The sequence below is a fragment of the Siphateles boraxobius genome, unplaced genomic scaffold, assembly GCF_051911475.1.
Source record: "Siphateles boraxobius isolate OS27281-9 unplaced genomic scaffold, OSU_SipBor_1 19, whole genome shotgun sequence".
In the NCBI taxonomy this organism is placed as follows: domain Eukaryota; kingdom Metazoa; phylum Chordata; class Actinopteri; order Cypriniformes; family Leuciscidae; genus Siphateles; species Siphateles boraxobius.
The window spans coordinates 989,304-1,008,438 of record NW_027508799.1 but is presented as its reverse complement, the minus strand read 5'-3'; the positions used below and the strand labels follow the sequence as shown (position 1 = coordinate 1,008,438).

At 42.1% G+C, this 19,135-nt stretch overlaps 12 non-coding genes across 12 annotated transcripts; all 12 read right to left on the bottom strand.

Moving 5' to 3' along the window:
* Nucleotides 1-4,443: 4,443 nt before the first annotated feature.
* Nucleotides 4,444-4,516, bottom strand: trnaf-gaa (transfer RNA phenylalanine (anticodon GAA)). The gene has a single exon. It is a non-coding gene; the product is annotated as a tRNA-Phe (tRNA).
* A 309-nt stretch (nt 4,517-4,825) lies between these two features.
* On the bottom strand, nt 4,826-4,897 carry trnaq-uug (transfer RNA glutamine (anticodon UUG)). The gene has a single exon. It is a non-coding gene; the product is annotated as a tRNA-Gln (tRNA).
* Nucleotides 4,898-4,967: 70 nt separating this feature from the next.
* Nucleotides 4,968-5,040, bottom strand: trnaf-gaa (transfer RNA phenylalanine (anticodon GAA)). Its single transcript has one exon. It is a non-coding gene; the product is annotated as a tRNA-Phe (tRNA).
* A 93-nt stretch (nt 5,041-5,133) lies between these two features.
* Nucleotides 5,134-5,207, bottom strand: trnai-aau (transfer RNA isoleucine (anticodon AAU)). Its single transcript has one exon. It is a non-coding gene; the product is annotated as a tRNA-Ile (tRNA).
* An 88-nt stretch (nt 5,208-5,295) lies between these two features.
* Nucleotides 5,296-5,367, bottom strand: trnap-agg (transfer RNA proline (anticodon AGG)). The gene has a single exon. It is a non-coding gene; the product is annotated as a tRNA-Pro (tRNA).
* A 6,765-nt stretch (nt 5,368-12,132) lies between these two features.
* trnaq-uug (transfer RNA glutamine (anticodon UUG)) lies at nt 12,133-12,204 on the bottom strand. Its single transcript has one exon. It is a non-coding gene; the product is annotated as a tRNA-Gln (tRNA).
* Nucleotides 12,205-12,428: 224 nt separating this feature from the next.
* trnai-aau (transfer RNA isoleucine (anticodon AAU)) lies at nt 12,429-12,502 on the bottom strand. The gene has a single exon. It is a non-coding gene; the product is annotated as a tRNA-Ile (tRNA).
* Nucleotides 12,503-12,590: 88 nt separating this feature from the next.
* Nucleotides 12,591-12,662, bottom strand: trnap-cgg (transfer RNA proline (anticodon CGG)). The gene has a single exon. It is a non-coding gene; the product is annotated as a tRNA-Pro (tRNA).
* A 2,863-nt stretch (nt 12,663-15,525) lies between these two features.
* trnaq-cug (transfer RNA glutamine (anticodon CUG)) lies at nt 15,526-15,597 on the bottom strand. The gene has a single exon. It is a non-coding gene; the product is annotated as a tRNA-Gln (tRNA).
* Nucleotides 15,598-15,837: 240 nt separating this feature from the next.
* trnaq-uug (transfer RNA glutamine (anticodon UUG)) lies at nt 15,838-15,909 on the bottom strand. The gene has a single exon. It is a non-coding gene; the product is annotated as a tRNA-Gln (tRNA).
* A 90-nt stretch (nt 15,910-15,999) lies between these two features.
* Nucleotides 16,000-16,072, bottom strand: trnaf-gaa (transfer RNA phenylalanine (anticodon GAA)). The gene has a single exon. It is a non-coding gene; the product is annotated as a tRNA-Phe (tRNA).
* Nucleotides 16,073-16,327: 255 nt separating this feature from the next.
* On the bottom strand, nt 16,328-16,399 carry trnap-agg (transfer RNA proline (anticodon AGG)). The gene has a single exon. It is a non-coding gene; the product is annotated as a tRNA-Pro (tRNA).
* Nucleotides 16,400-19,135: the final 2,736 nt, after the last annotated feature.

Here is a 19,135-nt window from a genome sequence, read left to right as displayed (position 1 = left end):
TGAAAGATCTAATGATTGATGACAAGGTTAACAGAATAATCAAATCATGAATGGAAGAAAAGACAAACTTAACCAGAAACACAGGAATGAGAAGAACTGTGCAAAAGAGAGACTCAACAGAGATGAGTACAAGCTCAAACAATAGTCAACATCAACCAACTTTCCTATGATTGAATGTTCAGCCCTTGAATAGATTCAGTAGCAACTTAATAATAACCCCACCATAACAAAAATGATTGAAAGTAAAAATATATTAAAGCAACATAGAAAACAATGATAATGAAAAAAAGAAAAGAAACTAAAATAATGTTAACAATTAATTTAAGAAATTGATATAGCATAATGGGAATTAAGACAATACATGAAGGAAAATTTTAGAACTAAAAATAACTTTAAAATAAATCTTAATGGGTACTCAGATGTAACTTGTCAATACAAGGATATACTTAATTAATTTAAGGCTACAGTTGAAATTAAAGCAAGTATTAACACTGGGTATTAACAAATATTCAATGTCAAAATTGAATTTATAAGATTTGATTCAATATGCAATTGACTAATATTAAGTAGTACTTATAGAAAGTTTATAGACTTACAAGAAGTTATTGAAATTCAGTAACAAACAAGCCCTTGTGAACAATCTAAATGGCACCAGAGGGGGGTCAAAAATAGATATTTGGCATTTCACATGAAGGACAGATTGTCGAACCAATGAATACTTTTGAATATTCTCAGTCCAGATGCGCAATGGTTTTAAACCAGTGCGCAAAGGGGGGAGTAAGATAAGGAAATTAAAAATTAAAATGAAGATAAAATTAAAGGCATTTTAAATTAAAAGGCATTTTTGCAAAGTTTTGTGAAATTTGTGGCAAAAACAAAGTTAAGAAAAGAACAGCGACAAAAATAGGCCATATATCAGTATACCATGTGGACATGATATAGATGGGTAAAAGCAATGAAATCAACAGAGGAGGGCAGGAACAGAAATTAAATCTCTGACAGAGAAGTAATCCTTAGATTGGAAGTCTAAGCAAAAATAACGTCAGATAATGGGTCAACTAAACAGAAGTATTGAAGATTGAAAATAAATTGCATACGAATACAAGGAAGTTTTAATAATAATTAAGTTATAATGCTAATGGTTTAAAAGGATGATAGACAAACTTTTAGATTGTTAGATATAAAGAAAAAGAAATGTACATATAAGGAATATGTAAGAGTGCAAAAAGTTGTTCTCTAGAGTTATTTTTCTAATTGTCTAATAAGTTTATTGAATGACTTTTATGAGATAAATGTAACATTGCTCTGAAGCTTTCTTAGTTAGAGTGATTACATGACACATAATTAGTTTATTCATGATAGTTTATTTAGAAATTAGTAGAAACGAAGAAAATGTATTCAGTTTAGTCTTGAACTGAGGAGCTACAATGAGAATGAGAAGCAACACGCAAGATTAAAAAGGTCAAAATGGAATTTATTGTTTAAATTTGGTAATAAAATAGAAAGTAAGTGAAATGTATTGCAATTTATTAGATGGGTGTAAAGTGTTCTGTTCACTAAAATTGACTGACTAAAAGATGGATTCTTCGAATCTAAGAAATGATATTCTCTCATAAGAAGTGATAAAAATGAGAGAGTTATGTTTACCCAGCCATATTTTGAATTAATAGTCATATGGATCAAGTAGAACAAAAATGCATAATAAATCAATTAGACTACTATAATAAGCAGATATTTATTATAATGCTTTGTCTGCATTAGGAGAAAAACAATTATATAAAAAAAGTAGAATGACTTATGTTTGGTGATCAGTGTTGCACTTTTACTAAATAATATTGCGCAGGGAGGAAAATTTAGCGATTATGATCATGTTAAAAAACCTTAAGAGCAAAAGTTAAGGAAAACTTAATGTAAAGTCTGGAAAATTATGATTTTCTCAATTAGAGATATTGAAAGTGGGTTATTATTCTGTTTTGTACTTTGTATAGTAAGATCACTAGTTGGAAAACCACGGTTAAACGAATGAAAATGCGGAAAAAAGATAATGAAAACTAATTTGAGAGGGCAACCAAATTGATATTTACAAACCCTGGATGTTGATTCCATTAAATGAGGAATTGAGGACGAAGAAGATAATTGATGAGCCAGACCCTAGAGGACATCTGCACCGCAAGAAAACTTTCAATAGTATAAGAGACTTTTATGTTTGATATAGTCTACATAACTGTGACAAATACATGCAATGCAAGAACAAAGGTATACACACACTTATAACAATGTTTCAGTTTGTCTGACTAGGAGACCTCGATTCTTTTACTTTTTCCAATAAACAAAAAAGAAAGAACAACTAAAAGAAATAAAATGTATGGAAGAAGATGTTTGGCTCGAGTGCTCCTCCGGAGTGTGGTGGCTTAATCCAGTAATTGGAAAGGAGAATGAGTGACTCAAATTGAGTCACCAGGTAGCATAACTGAGGGAGCTGGATTTTGAAATTACACTCTGGAAAAAGCTAGTGAAAGTGAGGCTTAGATAAGCCTCAGAGGAGGGAATGTAGAAGATTTTATTATTTAGAAAACAAGTAATTTTGCTATATATTTGGACACAATTATTTCTTCTGTCTGTGACTTTGGATTTCCTCTGTGTATGTGAAAGACCTTGAATGGAATGTTGTTTGCTGCAGAAAATTCTATTCTGAGAAGTCACATGGTAAAAGACCTTTACCCAAAACTATCTATAGGGTGTGTTACCTTCTTTGGAAGAAGAAGTATGTATATAACTCTGAACCAAAATGTACTCGGGAGCGCACTGGAAGGCCAGAGGGCCAGAGAGCGTTAGAGCGCCGTTCTATGGACGGCGTTCGAAAATAAAGTCTAATTATTTCTGGCATCAAAGATCTCTGTGAAGTTATTTTTCAGAAAGATTGAAAACCACAACATTGGCCCTCCCTGCCAACACGATCTTCCTCCTATTGGCCTCCTCAGTTGGCCCCATAAGGAGTCGACCCTCAGAGGTTCTTCGTAAAACCGGGTATGCATACATAATCTGAAAGGACACAGGCATAAACAGAACGTTACATAGCTGTCATATTCCAACTGAAAGTATTTTGCTACAGCATTTGTTTTTTATGTAATTAATTATTATAATATTATAATAATTAATGAATATTATTATTATTATTATGAGCATAAGCATTATTGTTTTTTATACAACTGTGAATCACTTTGAATTGCCTTGTGTACAAATTGTAAATAGTGTGATGAACTTATTAATAAGAAAATAAATAACACTTCTTGGTACAATCTTGCTGGTATCATGCCATGCTTAAATCGTTTTGTTTTGTTTAGCTTTTGTGGCAGAGATTACTAAGAAACACCAAATATAACATAAAGGCGTTTATGACAATTCATAATAATATGATCATCAAACAGATCTAAAACTTAAAATGGTATATCAAATCGTTTTGGTATATCTTTTATAACATAGTTGAGAGTCATTTGTTGAAACAAAAAAACACTTGTTTTTGCCTATTCATGTATTTTTAAATATGTATAACATAGTATTTAAAAAGATAAAATAAATATGTATACTGGTGTATAACATAGTATAGTATAACATGAATTAAACTTTTTTTTTAAAAGGTTTTAGTAAAAATCTTCTTGTGCTCAAAATAATGTAATGAATGACAAAAATGAGGATGGAGGAATCGAATGAAAGCTTTTTTATACATTGGAATACTTGATCACTCGAGCGTCACTTCATAGCGTCATCAGCAGCGCTCAAAGGATCTGCCCTCATGTTGTTGCAGTTTGTTTATTTAAGAAATTCATAATAAATAATAATAAAGCAAGATACCCTGTTGAAATATGTGTAATGTGTGGTTTATATAAACTGCAAAGGTAAAGTACACTTTAAAACAGATTGTGACCGATGTGAAGGGGGAGGAGAATGTATACGTGCGTCACGTTTAGTCAATAAAACACTTCCGCATAGGATACACCTGTGTATCCTCGCTCATGACTCCTCTGAAAGCCTCCTCACTCCTCGATCCTCGCCTCCTCGCGGTGCAATTAGAGAATTGAGATGTCCTTCAAGATGGCTGAGCTCGATCGGTTTCCGGGTCATAGGATGGAGGACAGAGGAACGAGGAGACGAGGAGGGATATTGAGAAGCACCCTATGTTTCCCCAATTCCGACTCGGTTTGAGAGTGCCAATTTCACCGCCACGTCAGCAGTTGCGCATCACCTCTGTTTTTTCCCTCCCTTCCGCGAAGAACCTAAAAAATGTTCTACCGAGATTTGAACTCGGATCGCTGGATTCAAAGCCCAGAGTGCTAACCATTACACCATGGAACCAACACACCCTCCCAGCTGTCTGTCTGAGAGGCAGATAGCGATGAGGCTAGGTGGAATCAGGTAGCCTAAAGGAGGCGGGCGTGGTTCCTCTGCCGAAACCCGAGATTGAACCAGGGACCTTTAGATCTTCAGTCTAACACTCTCCCAACTGAGCTATTTCGGCCAGATACTCGTGCTGTTTAGCCTGGCAAATGAAGGTCCCACCGAGATTTGAATTCAGATCACTGGATTCAGAGCCCAGAGTGCTAACCCTTACACCATGGAACCTCGGCGTGTGTCAACTTTTCCCATGAGGTGCAGAGATTTAAGTCATTCAGTCCAGAAGCGCGATAGCAAGGAGCAAAAGAAGCCTTTGCCTTTTAAGCCCATGTTTCCCCAATTCCGACTCGGTTTGAGAGTGCCAATTTCACCGCTACGTCAGCAGTTGCGCATCACCTCTGTTTTTCCCCTCCCTTCCGCAAAGATCCTAAAAAGGTTCCACCGAGATTTGAACTCGGATCGCTGGATTCAAAGCCCAGAGTGCTAACCATTACACCATGAAACCAAAACACCCTGCTAACTGGCTGTCTGAGAGGTGGAATAAGGTAGAGTAAAAGAGGCAGAGGTTGTTCCTCTGCCGAAACCCGGGATTGAACCAGGGACCTTTAGATCTTCAGTCTAACGCTCTCCCAACTGAGCTATTTCGGCCAGGTACTTGTGTGGTTTAGCCAGCATGGATGTATGGGAGACCGCCCGTCATTTTCGAGAAGAGCAGAACGAAGGTCACAGAGAGAAAATGAGTGGCCCGTACGGGGATCGAACCCGCGACCTTGGGGTTATTAGCACCACGCTCTAACCAACTGAGCTAACCGGCCTCTCTCTGGCACATTTTATCCCCAATTGCTCAGAAATATCCTGGTTGCCCTAATCAGGCTGAAGAGATTAAAAGCAAAGCCTAATAATGGGCTCGTCCGGGATTTGAACCCGGGACCTCTCGCACCCTAAGCGAGAATCATACCCCTAGACCAACGAGCCGAAACATACATCCTCCGTGCTGCTGTCAGGCCGCAAACATTTCAGCTTCCATGGCTTAAAGCGCAATTTTCTTATTAAATCAACAATTAAAAGGTAGCCGGTGCAAAGTTTCCAGCACAGAGGAAATGGGGCCTCTTTTTTTGTGGTCATTGGAAATCACGCTGCAGGACCTGCACACGAATAATGAGAAGCTTACTTACAGGAGCCTGGTCTGCAACACTGGACCCAGTTGATGTTGCAGGAGCAGAGGCAGCACTTGGCTGGACAGAAGGCTGTGGAGGAGACTGCAGAGGAGGCTGAGCAGGGCGCAGAGGAGGAGACTGCAGAGGAGGCTGGGCAGGGCGCAGAGGAGGAGACTGCAGAGGAGGCTGGGCAGGGTGCACAGGAGGAGACTGCAGAGGAGGCTGGGCAGGGTGCAGAGGAGGAGACTGCAGAGGAGGCTGGGCAGGGCGCTGCAGTCCTGTGGGTGGCTGTAGTGAGGATGGTCCTGGTGCAAAAGGACAGGGGTTGAAAGCCTTGCTGGAAAGATGGGAGATGCTCTTTCCAGTGGACAGGAAGCTCTGCAGGCGACTGGGACACCTGGCCAGGGGTCCACAATGCTGGAGGAGCAGGATAAGGGGCAGGAGCAGGGGCAGTAGCACGAGCCGGGGCAGGGGCAGGGCCTCTCGAGCCTGCAGTGGCTGGAGCGTAAAAAAACACAACAAAATTATCTTATTGTTTTAGACTTTCACTGCATGACTTTCTCAGCTCTGCTGGACAGCTACTGCGATTACAAGGTTTACTGCAAAGCATGTATGATTAGTAGAGAGATGACATGATGATGAAAAGATGGAAGGAAGCAGTGAAAATCATCCTGTTTTTCATCCAAGCACCATTAGAAGAAATACAAGAAGAAAAAAAGATGGGATCAGCCAAGTGTGAAGCGAAGCAGACCAAACACTACAACAGCCACTTATTCCAAGGGGAGTGTGAGATGACAAGAATGAGCTTTAGTCAGTGATTACGATAAAAAATGAAATAAAACCTTTTACATACACCTTTAAATTATCTTTTTTCCTATCTTTTTTCCACCTGAGAAGTGCCATTCCTCTGTGTTGTGAAATAAAATAATATGTCATTTAAAAAATACTGTTTTGTTTTATTTGTAATTGTTTGTAAAATATTGTTTAAGATTTACATACCTTGAGGAAGTTGTTCCTCAGCTTGCGAGGCTACAGTTGCCATCTCCAGGTCATCTTCCTCCTCAAAAAAATCCGTAGCAGCAGAGTCTGTAAAATAACATAAAACACTAAGCACATGTCACCAACACACTTGTATGCGTTAAGTGATACTCACCACATGTAAAGAGCTGTCTCCGGGCTGCGGACTCAGACGCAGGATGTACACGTGGTCCTGCAGCTGTTGAACACGTATTTTCGTTAGACATATATACTGCATAATATATAATGTAATGATTTTAAAGCTTGCAAATCACTTACAGGGTTTGGCTGGAGCCAAAATCTTCTGTGCCAGCTGTGAAGCAAATAAATGCTTCCCCTGCGCCAACAGGGCCTTCACATTGGTCGCCAGCAGTTGCCTGTTCTTAGTGGCAGTAGGTGGAGGAGGAACAGACACAGTGGCAGTGGGCACAGCAGCAGTGAGGACAGATGCAGTGGGCACAGTGGTGGTGGGCACGTGGGCTGGAGCCTGCCTCTTCAGCACGTATGCTTTGAAAAGGGCCATATTGGTGTTAGGCCTGGTCTTTGCCTTCTTCAGGTAGGTGATGAGAGCCTGGGCCTCCTTGCTTGGGTCCTCATACACCTCCTTCATTGACCTACCCTTAAAATCCCCAAACTCCACCATCAGACATCCAGAGTCTCCTGTCCTCTGGGCCTCCTGCAGCATGGCCTGTTTTATATGATACACCTCCACAGCCTCGCCTACCTCCCTGATCTGCGAGGTGTATCTGAGGAACAGGTGTTTGTTGTCCGACAGCGGGTTGTCCCTCTCCTCCTCCCCCAAAATGCTGCTGACCAGATAGCAGGCATACCCCAGTGAGTTCTCCAGCAGCCACAGGAACCTCTGACCCTGGTGTTTCCCAAACTGGATCTTGCAGTGAGCCAGAACCAGGAACTGGTCTCCAGGATTCCCTCCATTCTGCCTCACAAAGGCAGTGGCCTCAGCCAGGACCTCCTCCTTACACCTGGCCTTCCCTGCCAACACGATCTTCCTCCTATTGGCCTCCTCAGTTGGCCCCATAAGGAGTCGACCCTCAGAGGTTCTTCGTAAAACCGGGTATGCATACATAATCTGAAAGGACACAGGCATAAACAGAACGTTACATAGCTGTCATATTCCAACTGAAAGTATTTTACTACAGAATTTCTTTTTAATGTAATTAATTATTATAATATTATAATAATTAATGATTATTATTATTATGAGCATAAGCATTATTGTTTTTATACAACTGTGAATCACTTTGAATTGCCTTGTGTACAAATTGTAAATAGTGTGATGAACTAATTAATAAGAAAATAAATAACACTTCTTGGTACAATCTTGCTGGTATCATGCCATGCTTAACTCTCTGGGGTCGAGAAACGCGCCGGCGCGTTTTGCTGTTTTTTTTCCACATAGCAGCAACATAGACTTAAAATACTCCGTCATTTTTGGTCATATAAATTAAATCAACACATGATTATAAACTATAGAGGGTCTTCTTTTTTTTGTGTACACTCACATTAACATCAAAACCGTGTGCTTTTGTAAAATGAAGAAAATAAACAGGGTGTGCTTTCTGCCTCTCTGTCTCCGTTAAAAAAAATTCTGGTGCACGTCTCTAAACTTAAACAAAGCTCAGCGAATACTATTCACACAAGCACGAGCAATATATCTTTATTATCATTTAAGTTTGTACTTTCAAAATATCTAATTCAAAACTAAAATAAATATTCTCTGTTTATGTAATCTATTAAAAAAGAGAGAGGTGTCAGCCGATCTCATTATCGTTCTCTTAGCTCATTATTCTGCTAATCTGACACGCCCACGGAGAGCGCGTGTGGTATTCAAACGCAAATGATCTGAAGCAACACATGCAAAGTGTCAACGCCCCTCATAAACGCGATGACACAACAAATGTAATCATCAGATTAATGTACCCTATTTCTTCTTGCGAGGCTGTGTGAGGAATAATCCTGGGACATTTACCTCGGAACATGTACTGTTTTTTTTTCATTTCGAGGAGCAACGGATCCATCTGATAAGTAAGTTTTTTTTTATTATTGTTCTAATCGCGATATCATAGTGTATGTAAACCGCAAAAAGACTGTTTAAATATGAATCGCGTCTGTGTGTGAATGAATGAACTGAACAGTTTTTACCAAACCCTATTGCTATACTGAGATGAGTGAAAATCGACTGAAATATGTTGAAATAACGTTAAAATGTCTTTGTATTAGCAACGTATTAAACTGCAAATTAATATGTATGCCCTAATATAGGCTCATAAAAACAAAAAACGACATGCCTATGTTACAGACGAAATATGAAAGACAACATTTCGTCGACTAGTTTTGGATAGATTATTAACTGTTTACTGTAAACTAGACTACTGCCACATTGAATAAGCTTTTGTTCACCAATTTCTGCTCAAATGTTATATATTAGGCTATGTTTGTTTTGTCAGAAATAAAGTCATCAACTAGGATGCTATTATAGTCTTTGTTCCAATGTAGGCTTTATTCAAACTAATGAATCCTTAACTTTGAAATATGTATGATAAAATGTATACTTTAGTTTTTACAAAGAAATATGAAATATCCATCTGAGAAGTAAGTTTTTTTATTAGTGTTCTAATTGCGATATCATAGTGTATGTAAACTGCAAAAAGACTGTTTAAATATGAATCGCGTCTGTGTGTGAATGAATGAACTGAACAGTTTTTACCAAACCCTATTGCTATACTGAGATGAGTGAAAATCGACTGAAATATGTTGAAATAACGTTAAAATGTCTTTGTATTAGCAACATATTAAACTGCAAATTAATATTTATATGCCCTAATATAGGCTATCATAAAAACAACAAACGATATGCCTATGTTACAGAAGAAATATGAAAGACAACATTTCGTTGACTAGTTTTTGGATAGATTATTAACTGTTTACTGTAGCCTAAACTATAGACTACTGCCACATTGAATAAGCTTTTGTTCACCAATTTCTGCTCAAATGTTAAATATATTAGGCTATGTTTGTTTTGTCAAAAATAAAGTCATCAACTAGGATGCTATTATAGTGTTTGTTCCAATGTAGGCTTTATTCAAACTAATGAATCCTTAACTTTGAAATATGTATGATAAAATGTATACTTTAGTTTTTACAAAGAAATATTACACTTGAAATATTGTTATTTTAATTGTTGCTGTAATTGTAACCTTTTTAATAAAATAGCAAATAATATATTTACAAGGTAGATGTAAACAAAATCTTAAAAGGTCAATATAAGCCTTCTCTTCAAATTATTTGTATTGTGTTTTATTAGTGACAAATTTGGGGAGAGGATACATATCCAAAACTTTCTGAAAATACAGTATGAGAATTAACTACACAATTACTAGAGATGTTCACCTTGGATATTATACAATTTGCAAGCAAAAATACAAGTGGAAAAATACTATTTTTTTATAGATTTTTCCAACTGTGAACCAATTTTGTAGTATATATACACATTTCTTTTCTTGTGTCCTTGTATTCTTTCTTGTGGCTCAGTGACACACCTGTGAAAAGCTCATTATGCAGGCTCATTAAGCAGGTCTTTTGTCTTCACAGGTGTGAATCAGACCATTATACATGAGTCACGCCCATTTCGCATATTGCCTTTCCAAACAAAAAGTGTTTTACTAAATTTAAATCAATGTGTTGTTTTATGTGAATGATTTGGAAGGATGATTTTCAGATCATTTTGAAGCAAAAATCCTAGGCGAGAACATCCATTAGTCAAAAGTCTTGTGGACACATATTTAGTATGTGTTTTGTGGCCTTATTTCAGAGATTTTAAGTTTTAGTTTTTTCAATAACCATGCATAAACAATATTCTCTCAAAAATACAAACATGTACATACATCTTGCTAACATATTATGGTAGCCCTGTTTGTGCTATATAGAGTGAATTTACACCTTTGCCATTAACATGTTTATAAATAACTGAAAAAGCACAAATGTTAGAGCATGTCAGAACACCTCCAGGACCCCAAAAACACATAGGACCCCAGAGGGTTAAATCGTTTTGTTTTGTTTAGCTTTTGTGGCAGAGATTACTAAGAAACACCAAATATAACATAAAGGCGTTTATGACAATTCATAATAATATGATCATCAAACAGATCTAAAACTTAAAATGGTATATCAAATCGTTTTGGTATATCTTTTATATCATAGTTGAGAATCATTTGTTGAAACAAAAAAACACTTGTTTTTGCCTATTCATGTCTTTTTAAATATGTATAACATAGTATTTAAAAAGATAACATAAATATGTATACTGGTGTATAACATAGTATAGTATAACATATATGAATTAAACTTTTTTTTTAAAGGTTTTAGTAAAAATCTTCTTGTGCTCAAAATAATGTAATGAATGACAAAAATGAGGATGGAGGAATCGAATGAAAGCTTTTTTATACATTGGAATACTTGATCACTCGAGCGTCACTTCATAGCGTCATCAGCAGCGCTCAAAGGATCTGCCCTCATGTTGTTGCAGTTTGTTTATTTAAGAAATTCATAATAAATAATAATAAAGCAAGATACCCTGTTGAAATATGTGTAATGTGTGGTTTATATAAACTGCAATGGTAAAGTATACTTTAAAACAGATTGTGACCGATGTGAAGGGGGAGGAGAATGTATACGTGCGTCACGTTTAGTCAATAAAACACTTCCGCATAGGATACACCTGTGTATCCTCGCTCATGACTCCTCTGAAAGCCTCCTCACTCCTCGATCCTCGCCTCCTCGCGGTGCAATTAGAGAATTGAGATGTCCTTCAAGATGGCTGAGCTCGATCGGTTTCCGGGTCAAAGGATGGAGGACAGAGGAACGAGGAGACGAGGAGGGATATTGAGAAGCACCCTATGTTTCCCCAATTCCGACTCGGTTTGAGAGTGCCAATTTCACCGCCACGTCAGCAGTTGCGCATCACCTCTGTTTTTTCCCTCCCTTCCGCGAAGAACCTAAAAAATGTTCTACCGAGATTTGAACTCGGATCGCTGGATTCAAAGCCCAGAGTGCTAACCATTACACCATGGAACCAACACACCCTCCCAGCTGTCTGTCTGAGAGGCAGATAGCGATGAGGCTAGGTGGAATCAGGTAGCCTAAAGGAGGCGGGCGTGGTTCCTCTGCCGAAACCCGAGATTGAACCAGGGACCTTTAGATCTTCAGTCTAACACTCTCCCAACTGAGCTATTTCAGCCAGGTACTTGTGCTGTTTAGCCTGGCAAATGAAGGTCCCACCGAGATTTGAATTCGGATCACTGGATTCAGAGCCCAGAGTGCTAACTCTTACACCATGGAACCTCGGCGTGTGTCAACTTTTCCCATGAGGTGCAGAGATTTAAGTCATTCAGTCCAGAAGCGCGATAGCAAGGAGCAAAAGAAGCCTTTGTCTTTTAAGCCCATGTTTCCCCAATTCCGACTCGGTTTGAGAGTGCCAATTTCACCGCCACGTCAGCAGTTGCGCATCACCTCTGTTTTTCCCCTCCCTTCCACAAAGATCCTAAAAAGGTTCCACCGAGATTTGAACTCGGATCACTGGATTCAAAGCCCAGAGTGCTAACCATTACACCATGGAACCAAAACACCCTGCTAACTGGCTGTCTGAGAGGTGGAATATGGTAGACTAATAGAGGCGGAGGTTGTTCCTCTGCCAAAACCCGGGACCTTTAAATCTTCAGTCTAACGCTTTCCCAACTGAGCTATTTCGGCCAGGTACTTGTGTGGTTTAGCCAGCATGGATGTATGGGAGACCGCCCGTCATTTTCGAGAAGAGCAGAACGAAGGTCACAGAGAGAAAATGAGTGGCCCGTACGGGGATCGAACCCGCGACCTTGGCGTTATTAGCACCACGCTATAACCAACTGAGCTAACCGGCCTCTCTCTGGCACATTTTATCCCCAATTGCTCAGAAATATCCTGGTTGCCCTAATCAGGCTGAAGAGATTAAAAGCAAAGCCTAATAATAGGCTCGTCCGGGATTTGAACCCGGGACCTCTCGCACCCGGAGCGAGAATCATACCCCTAGACCAACGAGCCGAAACATACTTCCTCCGTGCTGCTGTCGGGCCGCAAACATTTCAGCTTCCATGGCTTAAAGCGCAATTTTCTTATTAAATCAACAATTAAAAGGTAGCCGGTGCAAAGTTTCCAGCACAGAGGAAATGGGGCCTCTTTTTTTGTGGTCATTGGAAATCACGCTGCAGGACCTGCACACGAATAATGAGAAGCTTACTTACAGGAGCCTGGTCCGCAACACTGGACCCAGTTGATGTTGCAGGAGCAGAGGCAGCACTTGGCTGGACAGAAGGCTGTGGAGGAGACTGCAGAGGAGGCTGAGCAGGGCGCAGAGGAGGAGACTGCAGAGGAGGCTGGGCAGGGCGCAGAGGAGGAGACTGCAGAGGAGGCTGGGCAGGGTGCACAGGAGGAGACTGCAGAGGAGGCTGGGCAGGGTGCAGATGAGGAGACTGCAGAGGAGGCTGGGCAGGGCGCTGCAGTCCTGTGGGTGGCTGTAGTGAGGATAGTCCTGGTGCAAAAGGACAGGGGTTGAAAGCCTTGCTGGAAAGATGGGAGATGCTCTTTTCAGTGGACAGGAAGCTCTGCAGGCGACTGGGACACCTGGCCAGGGGTCCACAATGCTGGAGGAGCAGGATAAGGGGCAGGAGCAGGGGCAGTAGCACGAGCCGGGGCAAGAGCAGGGCCTCTCGAGCCTGCAGTGGCTGGAGAAAAAAGAAAAAACTTACCCACTTACAGGGTTTGGCTGGAGACAAAATCTTTTGTGCCAGCTGTGAAGCAAATAAATGCTTCCCCCGCGCCAACAGGGCCTTCACATTGGTCGCCAGCAGTGGGCTGTTCTTAGTGGCAGTAGGTGGAGGAGGAACAGACACAGTGGCAGTGGGCACAGCAGCAGTGAGGACAGATGCAGTGGGCACAGTGGCGGTGGGCACGTGGGCTGGAGCCTGCCTCTTCAGCACGTATGCTTTGAAAAGGGCCATATTGGTGTTAGGCCCGGCCTTTACCTTCTTCAGGTAGGTGATGAGAGCCTGGGCCTCCTTGCTTGGGTCCTCATACACCTCCTTTATTGACCTACCCTTAAAATCCCCAAACTCCACCATCAGACACCAAGAGTCTCCTGTCCTCTGGGCCTCCTGCAGCATGGCCTGTTTTTTTCTGATACACCTCTACAGCCTCGCCTACCTCCCTGATCTGCGAGGTGTATCTGAGGAACAGGTGTTTGTTGTCCGACAGCGGGTTGTCCCTCTCCTCCTCCCCCAAAATGCTGCTGACCAGATAGCAGGCATACCACAGTGAGTTCTTCAGCAGCCACAGGAACCTCTGACCCTGGTGTTTCCCAAACTGGATCTTGCAGTGAGCCAGAACCAGGAACTGGTCTCCAGGATTCCCTCCATTCTGCCTCACAAAGGCAGTGGCCTCAGCCAGGACCTCCTCTTTACACCTGGCCCTCCCTGCCAACACGATCTTCCTCCTATTGGCCTCCTCAGTTGGCCCCATAAGGAGTCGACCCTCAGAGGTTCTTCGTAAAACCGGGTATGCATACATAATCTGAAAGGACACAGGCATAAACAGAACGTTACATAGCTGTCATATTCCAACTGAAAGTATTTTACTACAGCATTTTTTTTATGTAATTAATTATTATAATATTATAATAATTAATGATTATTATTATTATGAGCATAAGCATTATTGTTTTTTATACAACTGTGAATCACTTTGAATTGCCTTGTGTACAAATTGTAAATAGTGTGATGAACTAATTAATAAGAAAATAAATAACACTTCTTGGTACAATCTTGCTGGTATCATGCCATGCTTAAATCGTTTTGTTTTGTTTAGCTTTTGTGGCAGAGATTACTAAGAAACACCAAATATAACATAAAGGCGTTTATGACAATTCATAATAATATGATCATCAAACAGATCTAAAACTTAAAATGGTATATCAAATCGTTTTGGTATATCTTTTATAACATAGTTGAGAATCATTTGTTGAAACAAAAAAACACTTGTTTTTGCCTATTCATGTCTTTTTAAATATGTATAACATAGTATTTAAAAAGATAACATAAATATGTATACTGGTGTATAACATAGTATAGTATAACATATATGAATTAAACTTTTTTTTTTAAAGGTTTTAGTAAAAATCTTCCTGTGCTCAAAATAATGTAATGAATGACACAAAAAATACTAAATTAACAACAACAAAAAAATGGTTTAAGGAGGATATAGCTTAATTAGCGGTCGGCTAATTATCTTGACAGTAGTGACATGTTTTTAACTGTATATCATGGTAAAGTTGCAGGTTCACATGTACAGAAGAAAACGTGTGCTATTACACGCTAGCTGGCTTTATTGCCATGTTTAATTGTCTAAAAACAAACACTGTTTATGAATAAATAATGATCGATTATAGAGTCGTGAAGAATAGACTTACCTGTTGCAAAGATTGCAAAGATGACGATAATAACAGCGGTCGCCGATTGGTCAAAAGTAAGCCACAGGAGCAGAGCCAGGAGAGAAACGCGATTGGTCAAAAGTAAGCCACAGGAGAGAAAGGCGATTGGTCAAAAGTAAGCCACAGGAGAGAAACACGATTGGTCAAAAGTAAGCCACAGGAGAGAACGCGATTGGTCAAAGGTAAGCCACAGCAGAGAAACACAATTGGCTCACGTGGGCTTACTTTGGGCTTACTTTGGCTCAATCGGTAGGAAGCAGTAGGCGCAAGCGAGAGGTAGTGGGATCGATGCCTGCATTCTCCAGTGCTGTCCATCCTTTTTACGCCCCACTTCAAGGGGCACTACCTAGATGAGCTCTTGCGGCTCAGTGCTGCCGAAAAAGTTTTTTCGAACGAGGTACTGCACACATTCCTGGCAAAAGCAGGTCCCACCGAAATTTGAACTCGGATCGCTGGATTCAGAGCCCAGAGTGCTAACCATTACACCATGGAACCTTGGCGTGTGTCAACTTTTCCCATGAGCAGCAGAGATTTAAGTCATTGAGTCCAGAAGCACGATAGCAAGGATTTAAGTCATTGAGTCCAGAAGCACGACAGCAAGGAGCAAATGAAGCCTTTGCTTTTTAAGCTATGTTTCCCCAATTCCGACTCGGTTTGAGAGTGCCAATTTCACCGCCACGTCAGCAGTTGCGCATCACCTCTGTTTTTTCCCTCCCTTCCGCAAAGAACCTAAAAAGGTTCCACCGAGATTTGAACTCGGATTTCTGGATTCAAAGCCCAGAGTGCTAATCATTACACCATGGAACCAACACACTCTGCTAGCTGGCTGTCTGAGAGGCAGATAGCGATGAGGCTAGGTGGAATCAGGTAGACTAAAAGAGGCGGACGTGGTTCCTCTGCCGAAACCCGGTATTGAACCAGGGACCTTTAGATCTTCAGTCTAACGCTCTCCCAACTGAGCCATTTCGGACAGATACTTGCATGGTTTAGCCAGCAGGGATGTCTGGGAGACCGCCCGTCATTTTCGAGAAGAGCAGAGCGAAGGTCCCAGAGAGAAAATGAGTGGCCCGTACGGGGATGAAACCCGCGACCTTGGCGTTACTAGCACCACGCTCTAAGCAACTTAGCTAACCGGCCTCTCTCTGGCACATTTTATCCCCAATTTCTCACAAATATCCTGGTTGCCCTAATCAGGCTGAAGAGATTAAAAGCAAAGCCTAATAATGGGCTCGTCTGGGATTTGAACCCGGGACCTCTCGCACCCTAAGCGAGAATCATACCCCTAGACCAACGAGCCAAAACATACATCCTCCCTGCTGCTGCCGGGCCGCAAACATTTCAGCTTCCATGGCTTAAAGCGCAATTTTTTGATTAAATCTACTATTAAAAGGTAGCCAGTGCAAAGTTTCCAGCACAGAGGAAATGCGGCCTCTTTTTTTGTGGTCATTGGAAATCACGCTGCAGGACCTGCACACGAATAATGAGAAGCTTACTTACAGGAGCCTGGTCTGCAACACTGGACCCAGTTGATGTTGCAGGAGCAGAGGCAGCACTTGGCTGGACAGAAGGCTGTGGAGGAGACTGCAGAGGAGGCTGAGCAGGGCGCAGAGGAGGAGACTGCAGAGGGGCTGGGCAGGGCGCAGAGGAGGAGACTGCAGAGGAGGCTGGGCAGGCCGCAGAGGAGGAGACTGCAGAGGAGGCTGGGCAGGGCGCAGAGGAGGAGACTGCAGAGGAGGCTGGGCAGGGCGCTGCAGTCCTGTGGGTGGCTGTAGTGAGGATGGTCCTGGTGCAGAGGGACAGGGGTTGAAGGCCTTGCTGGAAAGATTGGAGTTGCTCTTTCCAGTGGACAGGAAGCTCTGCAGGCGACTGGGACACCTGGCCAGGGGTCCACAATGCTGGAGGAGCAGGAAAAGGGGCAGGAGCAGGGGCAGTAGCACGAGCCGGGGCAGGAGCAGGGCCTCTCGAGCCTGCAGTGGCTGGAGAAAAAAGAAAAAACTTACCCCGGACCTCTCGCACCCTAAGCGAGAATCATACCCCTATACCAATGAGCCGAAACATACATCCTCCCTGCTGCTGCCGAGCCGCAAACATTCCAGCTTGCATGGCTTAAAGCGCAATTTTTTTATTAAATCTACAATTAAAAGGTAGCCAGTGCAAAGTTTCCAGCACAGAGGAAATGCGGCCTCTTTTGTTGTGGTCATTGGAAATCACGCTGCAGCACTTGCATACGAATAATGAGAAGCTTACTTACAGGAGCCTGGTCTGCAACACTGGACCCAGTTGATGTTGCAGGAGCAGAGGCAGCACTTGGCTGGACAGAAGGCTGTGGAGGAGACTGCAGAGGAGGCTGAACAGGGCGCAGAGGAGGAGACTGCAGAGGAGGCTGGGCAGGGCGCAGAGGAGGAGACTGCAGAGGAGGCTGGGCAGGGCGCAGAGGAGGAGACTGCAGAGGAGGCTGGGCAGGGCGCAGAGGAGGAGACTGCAGAGGAGGCTGGGCAGGGCGCTGCAGTCCTGTGGGTGGCTGTAGTGAGGATGGTCCTGGTGCAGAGGGACAGGGGTTGAAGGCCTTGCTGGAAAGATGGGAGTTGCTCTTTCCAGTGGACAGGAAGCTCTGCAGGCGACTGGGACACCTGGCCAGGGGTCCACATTGCTGGAGGAGCAGGACAAGGGGCAGGAGCAGGGGCAGTAGCACGAGCCGGGGCAGGAGCAGGGCCTCTCGAGCCTGCAGTGGCTGGAGCGTAAAAAAACACAACAAAATTATCTTATTGTTTTAGACTTTCACTGCATGACTTTCTCAGCTCTGCTGGACAGCTACTGCGATTACAAGGTTTACTGCAAAGCATGTATGATTAGTAGAGAGATGACATGATGATTAAAAGATGGAAGGAAGCAGTGAAAATCATCCTGTTTTTCATCCAAGCACCATTAGAAGAAATACAAGAAGAAAAAAAGATGGGATCAGCCAAGTGTGAAGCGAAGCAGACCAAACACTACAACAGCCACTTATTCCAAGGGGAGTGGGGGAAGTGTGAGATGACAAGAATGAGCTTTAGTCAGTGATTACGATAAAACATTAAATAAAACCTTTTACATACACCTTTAAATTATCTTTTTTCCTTTGAGGATGTTCACTCAAAGAGTGAATGTAGATTGACACCTGAGAAGTGCCATTCCTCTGTGTTGTGAAATAAAATAATATGTCATTTAAAAAATACTGTTTTGTTTTATTTGTAATTGTTTGTAAAATATTGTTTAAGATTTACATACCTTGAGGAAGTTGTTCCTCAGCTTGCGAGGCTACAGTTGCCATCTCCAGGTCATCTTCCTCCTCAAAAAAATCCGTAGCAGCAGAGTCTGTAAAATAACATAAAACACTAAGCACATGTCACCAACACACTTGTATGCGTTAAGTGATACTCACCACATGTAAAGAGCTGTCTCCGGGCTGCGGACTCAGACGCAGGTGGTACACGTGGTCCTGCAGCTGTTGAACACGTATTTTCGTTAGACATATATACTGCATAATATATACTGTAATGATTTTAAAGCTTGCAAATCACTTACAGGGTTTGGCTGGAGACAAAATCTTTTGTGCCAGCTGTGAAGCAGATAAATGCTTCCCCCACGCCAACAGGGCCTTCACATTGGTCGCCAGCAGTGGCCTGTTCTTAGTGGCAGTAGGTGGAGGAGGAACAGACACAGTGGCAGTGGGCACAGCAGCAGTGAGGACAGATGCAGTGGGCACAGTGGTGGTGGGCACGTGGGCTGGAGCCTGCCTCTAAAGGCACGTATGCTTTGAAAAGGGCCATATTGGTGTTAGGCCCGGCCTTTGCCTTCTTCAGGTAGGTGATGATAATAGCCTGGGCCTCCTTGCTTGGGTCCTCATACACCTCCTTCATTGACCTACCCCTAAAATCCCCAAACTCCACCATCAGACATCCAGAGTCTCCTGTCCTCTGGGCCTCCTGCAGCATGGCCTGTTTTATATGACACACCTCCACAGCCTCGCCTACCTCCCTGATCTTCGAGGTGT